The following is a 12,554-nucleotide window of genomic DNA, read 5'->3' as shown; positions in this document are numbered from 1 at the left end:
AATTCAATTTGTCAGACATTTGTGAAATTCTTACATCCAATTAGATTGGAAACTAGTTCTGATGAGAATGTAAAAGAGGCGCCACCCTGCACTTCACCTCACTACCACCTGGCCCATCACTGTCTTTGGTTTGTTTCTCCATCGTTCCTACACATAAAACACCTCCCTTACAGCACCAATCACCTCTCAGCCTTTGGGCTAAGGTCAGAGAAAGAACATAATGAAGCTGCAACATTCCAATCCCAGACTGTTCCAAATTAAATGCATAAAACATGGTTCTAAAGGTCAGGATGATTCTCCCAAAAGAATCAAAGCTCATGTTATTGGACACATAAGCATCATCATGCCCTGAACACAGAATCAAAGGGACTAGACACACCCATGACTGAGATGGAACCTGGAAAGCCAGCATGAGGGACAAGATACCCTCAGTATAAAAGGGAATGTTGGCTTAGTTATAGAGATCTTAGCTTTGAGTAAGTTAGTTTAGTTAATAATAGTGTAGTTAAAACAGGAGCAGCGTTTTGAAGAAGGAAAAGTCATTACAGTTATTTATAAGAACGGGGGGATTATTACCTTTTTAAAACTAAACCCTAAAGCCTATACATCTAGGAACAGGGGTCATCAAAGAACTAAGCTGATCCATAGTGAGCTGTGCTTATAGAAAGTCATTAAAAAACTGGTTTTAAAAAGATATTAGTAGATCTAGGTTAAGAAAGGCCAACATATCTTAAGTTAGCTGGTTATATCAACTCTTGAAAGGGAGGGCCCCATGCAAACCATTTCACTGGGCTACATAAGATGACAGGGAAGCCCCTTTCCCCCTTCCCACCAATGCTCTGTCACCCCTACCATAATCTCCCCAGTCCCATTCATCAATACAGCTGAGGACCACTCCATCCCGGCAGTGAGCTGAATTCTGTGCTTGACCAAAAAAACGGAAAGTGACTCCCCCTTTCACCAGGCTTACAAATCCCACCATATATCATATAACAAAAATATTTATCACATAAAAAATAAATCTGGTTACAAAATTTTTAGAAATATAGGGATAACAGAAGGGATAGACAGAGTCAGTGAATAAGAATTAAATAAACCAGTAGAAGAATGCATTAGGATAAGAGCTATAACTCATGACAGATGAAAGAATTTTCATAAAAATAAATACAGAATATTTATACATCATAGATGTCCAATAAATGGTCTCATAGTATATCCCAATCCTATACCACGGCAGTAAACATTACCTACACAGACAGACAAGGTAAAACCTACCTGACTCAAGGCACACTTTAAGGCATCAGTAAATCCCTCGGCTATCAAAAGACTTTGAGTGTTCAAAAATTCTAAGCTGACTCTCCAGAGTCTTCCAGCGCTGTAGTGAACATATACCCTGGTTTGCCCTAAAGAAACCCACTGTTCTCCCTGCTGTGCCAGGGTGATTTTAATCACTTGTGAAAGAGTCCTAGCTTGAATAATAAACTGTAAACTCATCCCAGCCAAATCTGTTTCAGTTAAGCCTTTGGTGAAAGAATCTTTGAAAGTATTTCCTGGACGAACCTCAGATCAGAAAGTTTCTGCTCCAGTCCTAAAGGTATAAAGCACAACAGGGTTTAGAAGGACTGTCTACTTCTAAAAGAAAGCCGGGGACTGTACCCAGGGTTCCTCTCAGAGAATACCGTTCTCAGAGCCCAGCGGTGACACCCCAACGGCTGGAGAATGAAGCAAACAACTCAGAGTGAAAACCTGCAGGACATGGTCTCAGGAGAACCTTTCAGCCCCTGTATAAAGAAATGTCTCTTTTTCTTCAAGTTTACACTGAGTGTGCCACTTACTGAATTTTTTTTATTATTCTGGTAAATAAATGTCTTTTGCTTAATACTGATGTCATTGGTTAGTGTGGATCCTTGCTTCACTGATAATGGAAATTAAAACTAAAGCAATAGTATGAAGCTACAGACAAAATCTTTGAACGGAAAGTAAAGGTCGACAGGAAACCTCATGACTGGAGAGAAAATTTAGTCCCCATAGGATGAGTCTTCATGACTCAGGGCGTGGTCAGTCACAGACCCTGCTTCTGCAGTGCAAGGGAGCCACAGGGTTAGTGCGTGGGGACTTCTGAGTACTGGTGTGCTCAGTCTCGAAGGGCAATGAAATATACTAGTACATTTGGGGCTAATAAACCTTGCTTCCCAACACTTAGACAAAAATCCCCAAACGACTAACATGCCTATCTGCACAGCTGAGAAGGATGTGACCTAGAGTTTTACAAAACGAACAGAGGTCAAGCTTTGTTCTCCCCTTGTTACCTATCATTATGTGTAAGCCCAAGCAGCTTTCAGCAAAATTTACTTTTAAGTCCCTGCCTGTCTCAGACTACCATGATTTTATTTTTTTTTTGTTTTGTTTTGTTTTGTTTTTTGGTTTTTCTCCGGTACCAGGAACCGAACTCACGACCTTGCGCTTGCCAGGCAGGCGCTTTTGCCGCTGAGCTAAATCCCCAGCCCCTCTACCATGATTTTAATGAGTAACAGATTAATAACCCAGGAGTTTGTAAGCCCTCTATCTCTACAGCAGTCTCTAATTAGGTCAATAATAAATACATACAATGTACATATGTGTAAGACACACACACACACAGGCATCATTTAGGTAAACATCATCATCACACAAAAAAGTTAACATTGAAGCACTATAATTCAAAAAAAAAAAAATTCCGTGGCTTCATTAACTAATCACTGGCTACATTAACTGCCTGGCTCACCAGCCCACATGTGTACGTGCAAGAGAGACACAAGAGATAACCCACCAGCTAGCGCTCTCTCTCTCTCTGCCTCTTGTCTCTCTCTGTCTCTCTGTCTGTCTCTCTGATTCCTGGCCTGTCTCAGAAATCCCTGGAGAACATGAATAAATCACATATTGCAATTAAGTCACAAAACAAAGATACAGGATAGGTGCTAAAGTATAACACTCAGTGCAGTTACTAAACAATCCTGAATCACTGAGGGTTTTCTTACTCCAGCCTACCAAGATATCTGACCAAAGAATTATCTCACACTGCAGGAAAAGGACTGAGGAAAATGCAGTACAGAGGAAAATTTCTACCTCTTAGTCACTCAACAAAGCGCAGAGGAGAAATGTTAGCAAAGGCTTCCAAAGCCAGAAATAAAATGTAGCTTTAATTAGGTGGCTAGTTCACTGCAGTTTTTCATATTCCAGTAGAACCAATCTGTAACAGTATCCTATTTATCTATTATCATCACATCTACTTCTAAATCTCCATTCACTGTCTTTGAATTAGTAAAAATAACCTACCCATAGCTGTGATTTGTGGGACTGGCTTATTCTAGAAAAATGGTTTTTTAGAACAAAATAATCTTAAATTCTATTCCTTACCCTTAGTGAATCACTGGCATATAGCTGAGGCAACAACATCGATCCTCCCTGCATGCATTTCCTCACTAAAGGTACACTTGCACCTACTTTATCCTCAAGAGTTCTCTTTAAAACTTCAGTTAAAGAGAGAGGGATGAAGAACAAAGAAAAAACAAGCTCACTTCTCAAAATACAAACACACTTGTAAAATTTTATAACACATCCTTAGAACCAGAGTGTCTAAATACATACTTTTGAAGGATACTACAAGAAGTGTGTATGTGTAAAATTTACAAAGAAAGAACTGCAGATAATTTTTTTAATCTAATTCACTCATTAAAAATGAGGGCTGGGTATGGTGGCACACCCCTGTCATCCCAGCTCTCATGAGGACAAGGCAGGAGACCAGCCTGGGCTAAGCAGTGAGTTCAAAGCCAGTCTGGAATACATAGCAAGACCCTGTCTCAGAAAAAAAAGAAAAAGAAAAAAAAAAAAAACTAAGGAAAGCAACTGAGCTACTGAGCATGTAAGTAAAAAACAGATACTTCAGTATCATTCTTACTTTTCACTCACTCTGTCCATCCTTTTCCCAAAGCATCCAAACCTAACCACTGCTGCAAAGTGTTGAGACACTCTTTGCACAGCCTCGATACAATAATGCCACCATAGCACACCCAGGGGATGGTGCAGCGATCAACATGTTAAGAGTCTGTTTCTAACAAATGTCAACAAAAAGGGGAGGAGAAGCAGAATTCAACTGCGTTACTACTTTCATTTGGAAAAATCAGTGAAAATGGCACTAATATTAATTAGCTATTCTTTGTGCCATGAACGGTGTATCCATTGCAGTAGTGTCGTGTTGCTTTTGGATCTTTCTGATCCATCTCATAGATAGTTCTGTGCCTCTGAATAAAAATGAGTCTGGGATGTTTGCCTGTAAAGGCCTCAGGGCCCCGCAAGGACCCACAGATCGGAGTGGTGTGGATACTGCGTCTGCATCTTCACTAAGTAGGAAGAACCAACGTAAATAGAGCTTCATGCCAGGAAAACTGAAGTTCATGCCTAAACAAATCGATTTCCCTGTTGTCTATACATAAAATGCCTAAAAGAATGTGGAAGAAGAAAGGTGGGAGCAAATATTAATTAAGCAATCCAGTGCTACAACAGGGGAAAGATGTAAGAAACCTAAAATATAAAATCTTTGTGAATCTCATCGAGGCCAAATGGCCCAGAAGACACTTGCACAGAAGACAGTCTAACATAGGTCTGAGGAAACTATTATAAAATGCAGGCCCGTAAAGCCCAAGCTCCATTTCATAACCATGTTTTCTCTAATTATTCACTACCTTCTAGAAATGGCAAGAAAACCTAGACAATGTAAGTCTTCAAGTCTGTTGGGGCTTTTTTCCCCAATTCTCCATATGAGAAATAATACCCATGACAGGCAATATTTACTTTGCTCTTCTATGTGCCGGGCCCTTACCATACTCCTCACCCTCACAACAAGCTATTATCCTCATTCTTGCATGGACTGTCCCAGAGGTAAGACTCCTGAGGCACAGAAAGGTTAAGTAATATGCCAAAAACACACAGCCAGTATATGACTGAGCCAGATTTCTAACTAATGCAGTCTATTCTGGAGATCATGCTCTTGTCTAAGCGAACATAAACCCTCTTAGGTCTCCAGAACAGCAGGCCAACAAATGTTTCAACTGTCTCAAAGATTAATACGCACTGGCAAGAACCTGTAAATATTTAAGTTAATTCCAACAGGCCAACTGTCACAAAGTGTGCGTTTATGTGAAGTTGAAGCAGAAGTGCTACACAATAAGAAGCTACACACAGATACCTTCCAAGCAAGGTGTCTTAGAAACTGTTCCAAATGCTTCTGAGAAAACAGACGGAAAACGTCTACCATCTTTTCCTGTTAAAAGGTATTATTTTGTTTGAGAAGCAGTTTTTTGTTTCTTTATTTTTCCATCTATGTGTCTCCAATACATTCTAACTCCTGAAAAACTACACATATTTCATACGTCCATTCAATGGCTGATGTCTGATTTGGCAAATGGCAAGAGACTATTTAGCAAATTCAAACATTATTTTCACTTATGGCCAATTTAAAAAAAAAAAAAAAAAAAAAACCTGTGTAATTCCCCACTGACGGGGAGGGGGAATTAGAATAGATCAGAAAACATCAGCTGAACCAACAAATCACTAAAAAGTGCTCTGCTCGTGCAGCTTTTGTCTTCCTCATTCTGATGTTTGTTATCTTCACTACTAAGCATCCCCCAGACCCTAGGAAAAGATTCTTTGAGTCACTGTAAATAATGCCACTAGCATAAAAACTTCTGATTTTCCTGGAGGGCAACAGACTGGTGTGCTTTCTGGTAATGAGAGGTGCTTCAGGATCACGTGTATTGCCTACTAACAATAACGGACCTTCAAGAAAACTGTCCCAGTAATCATATTGTTGAGAGCCTCTACCATTACAGGAGCACCTACTTCAGCTGGGCACCACAGTAAAAAATGCACACTACTTCTTGGAAGTTTTCCAACAACTTAAAGAGCTAGGCAGGGCTACGAAAGAGGAGAAGTAGATTATGTAACTAGCCCCAAGTCCTCCAACTCTAACGAGGCAGAACTGTGTCTTATATCCAATTTAACCCGATGGAGCAGACTATCGCACTGATCTAACCTGAATTTGCCTCTCCATGGAAGGAGACAAGTTTGTTGTCATTGTTTTGCTTCATATGTCCTGGACAAAACCCTAGTCAAAGATGGGCAAAGGTGTCACACCAGGGCCTGCTCCAGCCGACAGCCTGAGGGTCATGAGGAAAGACTGACGGGACACAGAAAAGGACCTCACTCACACTCAAGTGGCTGCAGTGGGCAACATAAATGCCTCCACCAAGCAACGGAGAGCCATTATTGGTGGCTGAGTGATATTTTAATTCTGTGGGCTCATTCTACATTTCACCAGACACTCATTATCTAAAATCTTTCCTTTGAACTACAGTCATATCTTGGTACTTGACTGCTTTGAAACTTACCAAATTTGGTACTCGATGCATTGTTACACAAAAACTGTGTCCCCGGGCTTGGCATGCAAGCTGAGTGCTGATTTGGTGGCAATCACCAGTGTTGACTGCCATCAAACCTGCTACCCTTCCAAAGCCAAATCAATCTGTTTGGCACTAGTCATTTTTCAGAGTTTGTCTCACCTCCCCGAACCAGTTAACGACGAGCACCTAGATACCGCTGTCACCAGAAGTTACAATCAACACTGAAGTCTCAGTATGTCTCGTACATCAGCAGGAATATCTAAAGAGCAATTTACAGAAAAAGTGGAAGTCACTGTCCTCCTCCTGCATCACTTCAGTCATTTGGCTGCAAGCTGTCAAATTCATTAAACAGTGATGCGATTATACATTTTAAAAGATTAAGTCTGTGACAAAAAGCCTTTTTTAAATTTTTCAGGTAACTCCCCATGCCACTCTGAATGGCGAGTGGTTTAAAAACTTATGAATGGCTTATTTCTGGAATTTTCCATATAATATTTTCAAACTATGACTGGCCCTGGGTAACTGAAACCACAGAGAAGAAAACCACCGAAAAGGGGGGACTACTCTGACGAAAAGACTTGAGAGCAGAATCTTGAACAGGTACTTTTATACCCACATCCCAGCAGCATTACTCACAACAGCTTAGGCTGCTACCGGACAGTCTAACTATCCAGCTAGACAAAGTCTAGCAAACTCTCTCTCCTCCCCGACAAACGAGATGTATTATCACTGTCACTCCAGAGTGCAATTTAGGAGTAATGAACTCCCGGAACAACTTGTTAAAATAATTAATATTCAGATTAAGGAAAAGCAGTAACTCAGGACAGAAACAAGGTTTTCTAAAACTAGATTTCAACTGAAATGATAACCTGAAGAAAAGTGAGAGGCCCCAATACAGCAATTCAAAGTTGGGAAGAGGCCAAGCATCAAATGCACCCAAGGACAGAAAGGGCTACAGAAAGAAGTACCCTGCCGTATCTCAAAAGAGAAAGTCTTGGGGTCCTACGACAATCTCTCCTCATTTGAGTTTTCTTGCTTTGTACTGATCAAGACTCAGGTGAGCACTCACAGGTACAGCCCTCCTGCTTTCTCCCCTGGTTATCAAAGTGAGAAATTTGCAGTTATGTTTTACAATCAAGTATTTGCAGTTTTCCAACAAGTTTGAAGGAGTTGAAGCCATGTGAATTACAACTTGCAAATACTTCCCAAAAGAACACAGAAGTTATTATTATAACAGCTTCACAGGAAAAGGTCAGAACTAGGCATGGGAAAGATCTATCCTCCCGCTGGCTAGAGCTGCACTTGCTTAATCTCTCTTGCTTGCTCTCCATACCTGTTTTCATACTGCTTACCGCTGGGCAAGCCTTGATAATCTGTAACCCTAAGCAAATCCAAATCAGATTCAAATGATACAAACACATATTAGAGGTAGGCTTGAAGGAGTACTGGACGTCTGTACTACTTGATGTTGAAACCTTTGGCAAGTCGTCAGCATTTCAGAGAGCACTTTAAATGTTTTGGTTTGAGAGCTAATGCAGCATTTCCCATTGCTCAACAAGAGCAGTTCAGGCAGAAAGCAAAGTACATTTCCCTCAACATCAGTCAGATGTTACACTCACTTGCTGATCCAATCTTGCCTACAGAGACCATAGGAGACTGGAAAAATCGGTAAGTAGGAAAATTCCATCCAATACAGAATATCTTAAAAGAATATTTGTAATTTCAATGTAAAATGGCTTTTTATGCTCTTAACCTCCTAATTCTTTTCATTTAATGGATGGAATGACAGATTTATATGTGAGGCTGGATTTTTCCAAGTTCAAACAATAAACTAAATCTAGTTACATTTTCTCTGCAAATATTCTATAACTTAATGAAGCATGACTAGCTTACATGGGACTCATACCTTGAGCATTATGAAATTCTTATTTTTAAAAAAGTTATGTCTACTACAGGACAGTGTTCTGTATCTGTGGATAAGGAATTAAAAATAAGTTATCTGATACAGTAAAGCAGACCGACATAGCTGGTTATGATGTAATCCTCAGGGCAACGGCAGTTCAATAAAGAACTAAAATGCTCAAGAAAGAAAACAAAAAGCATAACATTTGGTTTAAGAGCATGAACGGCCACATCCCACAAAAACTGAAACCAATTAAATGCTTCATGCAAGAAACTTTTTTTTTATACTGGGAATTGAACTCACAACCTCGCGTTTGCCAGGCAGGCACTACGCCACTGAGCTAAACCCCCAGCAAGAAACTTGGGAACATTTTCTCTACATCACTAAAAGCCTGGCCTACTTGGTGTGAACTAAAATGGTGAGTCACAATTTATTTTCAAAGAAAAGAAACAGGAATTAAGTAGGTATCATGGTTGTTGTTTATTTTTTAATAATGTCATGTTTCAATTTTCATTTCCTTGATTAACTTTTGATTTCTTCCTCTGAAATTTAACAAACCTGTAAATATCAAGCATCCATAGTGATTTCAGTTTTATTTTGTGGGTGGCAAGGACAAATAGTATATGTAATTTGTAAATCTTATTCTGCTGTTTTTATAGAAATTGCACAGTAAATTCCATAAAAATGAGACTGCGAATTTTTAAAATGTAAATCATGCTTAGCATCCACACTTTCATTTTATAGCACCCCAAAAATACACTTTTTAAAAAGCCCTATTTTCTGAAGAAACTAGGTAGTGATTTAGAGAATAACATATTAACCACAGCACGCCTACACCCTAAAAAAATATTACCACCACTAAACTCAGTATTTTTAATTTTGATTCTCAATATTTACCCTCAAAATGCACCCTGTTAAGTCATCTAGTGATATAAAAAATATTATGTGTGTGTGTGTGTGTGTGTGTGTATATTATATCACATATAATGAAAACACTAGACTGGCAGGCACAGCCCGTCTTTGCACTTTAGTCAACTCTCCTCATCCGCCCTGTCCATTATAGGGAAGGGGCTCCAAAGCCCTTCGTGCTTCAACACAAAACTCTTACAAGCTGCTAGAAATCAATGCATGCAATCAAGAAAACTTAGAGTAAAATTATGTTTGAAAACAAAACAAGATCTAAATTCACTGGCTTTCTGGTATTTTCCACATTCCTGTCCATATTGGTACAATATTTATTCTTCTTTTCATTCATCTCTAATTTTACTAGTAAGTTTTAAATGTGTTAACATTAACCACATGAAAGTGCCATTTGGGAAAGTGAAAAAATAGCCAAATATCAGCAATTTGATGACTCAGCTTGGCAAAAAAGAAAGGCAGGATGCCATCCCTGCCCTTAAGTTAAAATCACGTGTAAAAAGCAGAGACACAGTCTCAGAGGCAAACCCGGAAGTCAAGGGGAAGGGGTAAAAAATTTATGATATCTGACAATAACCTTCCTGTGATAAAGACAGCCAATACTTCTAATCTAAAATGCCAAGTGCTGAACTCCCATGGTATAATCCTCTGTCATCTCACTTGATGTTTTTGGCAGCCAGGCGAACAATGGGGAAGGCTTTCTCTTACTGCTTCTCTGCTTCACAATGAGGAAAACAGGGTCCAGAGGTTTAGTAACTCAAACAAGATGACGTACACAATAAAGCTCAAAGATGGGACTTGAAGACAAAAGCGGTTGGACTTCAAACCCACTATCATTTCACTTTCCCCTCCTAGATAGTGAAGTAAGGTAACTGCGTCCAACAAAAGTTGTGCTTTATGCATATATATACAAGTTAGAGATGCAAGAGAGCACCAGGGCCTGGTCTTTGGACTAGCTGTTTACATAACAAAGGTAATAACTGCACTGTATAAAATAGTAAATATTATTGGGACTCGGATTTTTACTAAGCCAATATAGCATAGTGGAAAGATGTGATTGGGAGAAAAACAACTAAATCTGAAGTGGCAGTAACCTTGAGTTACATCTTTTCATTCTGCTTTTTTGTTGCTGTTACTGTTGTAAACCTCTTTTCTTTTCCCTTCTATCCCATCACCTATTAAAGGGAGGCAAATGCCTGGCACATAACAGCCATTCAATGAAAATGGAATCCCCTCCTCATTTTTCATCCCTGCTAATAACTAAGTTAGAAGTAGTACTGCAGAGAGCCAAACACACAGGAAATTGCTCGGGTTGCAATATGTGACTGAAGCCCAAAAAGAAATCATAAAGATAAGGGAGATAATACTTCTATTTTACTAGCTGTCTCTTCCACAGTAAACTGTAATGCAAGTACATGTCATGCAAGTACATGGGTAGTGAGCATCTATCACCACATGCCTACTAAGTGCTTATTACCTTACATGACCTACACTCTTAAATAATTATGCCACTTCTTCCTGGCCAGTTCAGAAAACCCGATAGGTAGGGAGTCTGGAGTTCAGGGTCAGGCCTGTAAGTCCCACAGGTGGCTTTTACACACACACAAACACACACACGCTTGGTGCACGTTTGGTGGGTCAGTGTATTACTAAACAACCAACTTTACAAAAAGACAAGAGGGAAACTAAAGTGAAAGCAGATCCATAGAAGTTAAAATGCTGGACTAAATCTTTTATTAGAAAAATGGTTAGATACATCTTAGTCAAGAATTTTTTTACTTCAAGATCCCTTTCACTCTGAGCTTTTGTTTGTGTATATCTATCCATATTTATTATAAGTTAAAATCATGAAAGTTATAAAATATTTAGTACATTTTAAAAGGGCACCATACATTAACAAATAACATTTTATAAAAACAATTAAAAAAAAAATACAGTAAGGTGTCTTTAGTGTACATGTTCTGCAAGTGACCTAGGAAAGAGAGCTAGCGTCTACTACCAGGAACTGTTCACAATTTATTGAGAAAGAGGAAAAACATTCATCTGGTCAGAGTTCTGCCAAGCACTGGATGACAGAAAGGATCAAGCAAAGCAGAGAGCCAGGATGTTAGGCCTTTATTTTTAACTTCTGTTCACTAGACCAAAAATATGTAAGTAGCTCAATAGTCTATATCTACAACAAAGATTTGTTTGCCTAAAACACCAAGTGTCTACTGCTGCCCTTTTACACACCCTCCATCCCATATACACAAACACACCTGCACTTCTTCCACAAGCTGCCATGCCAGTAACATTCAAGAGATAGAAGAACCTGCTGGCAGTTCTACTGCGACAGCTTAGACAAACTCATAAGTAGCGGGCAGAGGCTTATCTTGTCCACCAGAAGAGCTGCTATGGCTGAGGACTCAGGAAGTCAGTGATAGTTACACCAACATTACCTCCGCTGAGCTTATGCCAGTCACCTACTGGAGGGTAAGAACACACACGCTAGATGACACGGAGACCAAGGGCTTGGAAGGTCTGAGAACCACAGCTACCCTAGTTACCTGCTTGGGGAACTTGTTCAACCGTATGTCCTCCTCCTCTGCTTCGTGTAAAGTGATTTAGGTCATTCACCAAAAGTTTATACAACACCTACTATGAGTCACTTGCTAGGTCAGGTGAGAATATGAAGCTCTCCACCATGTAGTACAATAGACAAGGCAGGAGAGACAAGTATTTTTTAAAAGAACACAATATTTAAGGCTTTAAAATAGAAAGGACCTGAGCTCAACTCTGGGTTCTACCACACAGGAGGTTTGATGCCTTGGACAATTTACTGAAATGCTCTAATTGGTTTCTTCAACTATAAAATGGGTTACTTCTATCTTGTCAGCACTGCTTAAGGATTAAAAGCTTACAGCTGTAATTCATTCATTTTCATTGCTGCAAAACAATTTCACTGGAGAAGTACTGATTTTTTCATTCATCCTACTAATAATCATTTCTGGTATTACAAAGAGCACTTCAGCGACCATTCTTGTACATACTCCCCGATGTGCGTCAGCCAGTTTGCTAGGACATGCATCTAAACGTTACAGGGCTTGCTACCGTGCATCCACATCAAGCATCTCCAAGTCATTTTCCACAGTGATCAACTTTATAAGCTGTGTGGCAAATTTTTTTAAAGGTCTAGAAGATGACACATACCAGGGACCCTTTTTAGAAAGGAATGAACAGGGGCTGGGGGTTTAGCTCAGCGGCAAAAGCGCCTGCCTGGCAAGCGCAAGGTCGTGAGTTCGGTTCCCGGTACCGGA

The 12,554-nt window shown here is 39.6% G+C and overlaps 2 protein-coding genes across 2 annotated transcripts in view; one reads left to right on the top strand and one right to left on the bottom strand.

Moving 5' to 3' along the window:
* The window catches only part of Med12l (mediator complex subunit 12-like), a 306,200-nt gene that overhangs the window by 155,520 nt on the left and 138,126 nt on the right, over positions 1-12,554 (bottom strand). The window lies entirely within an intron of this gene.
* The window catches only part of P2ry14 (purinergic receptor P2Y, G-protein coupled, 14), a 16,788-nt gene continuing 11,623 nt past the window's right edge, over positions 7,390-12,554 (top strand). Inside the window, exons 1-2 of the mRNA XM_013518618.1 lie at positions 7,390-8,105; positions 8,661-8,758. The gene's annotated coding sequence lies outside the window, so the exon portion shown is untranslated. The remainder of the gene's footprint in view (positions 8,106-8,660; positions 8,759-12,554) is intronic.

Source organism: Chinchilla lanigera, unplaced genomic scaffold (genome assembly GCF_000276665.1).
Source record: "Chinchilla lanigera isolate Chin_1 unplaced genomic scaffold, ChiLan1.0 scaffold00047, whole genome shotgun sequence".
Lineage (NCBI taxonomy): Eukaryota > Metazoa > Chordata > Mammalia > Rodentia > Chinchillidae > Chinchilla > Chinchilla lanigera.
Note: the sequence above shows the minus strand (reverse complement) of the source record. Positions and strands in the feature narration are given on the sequence as shown.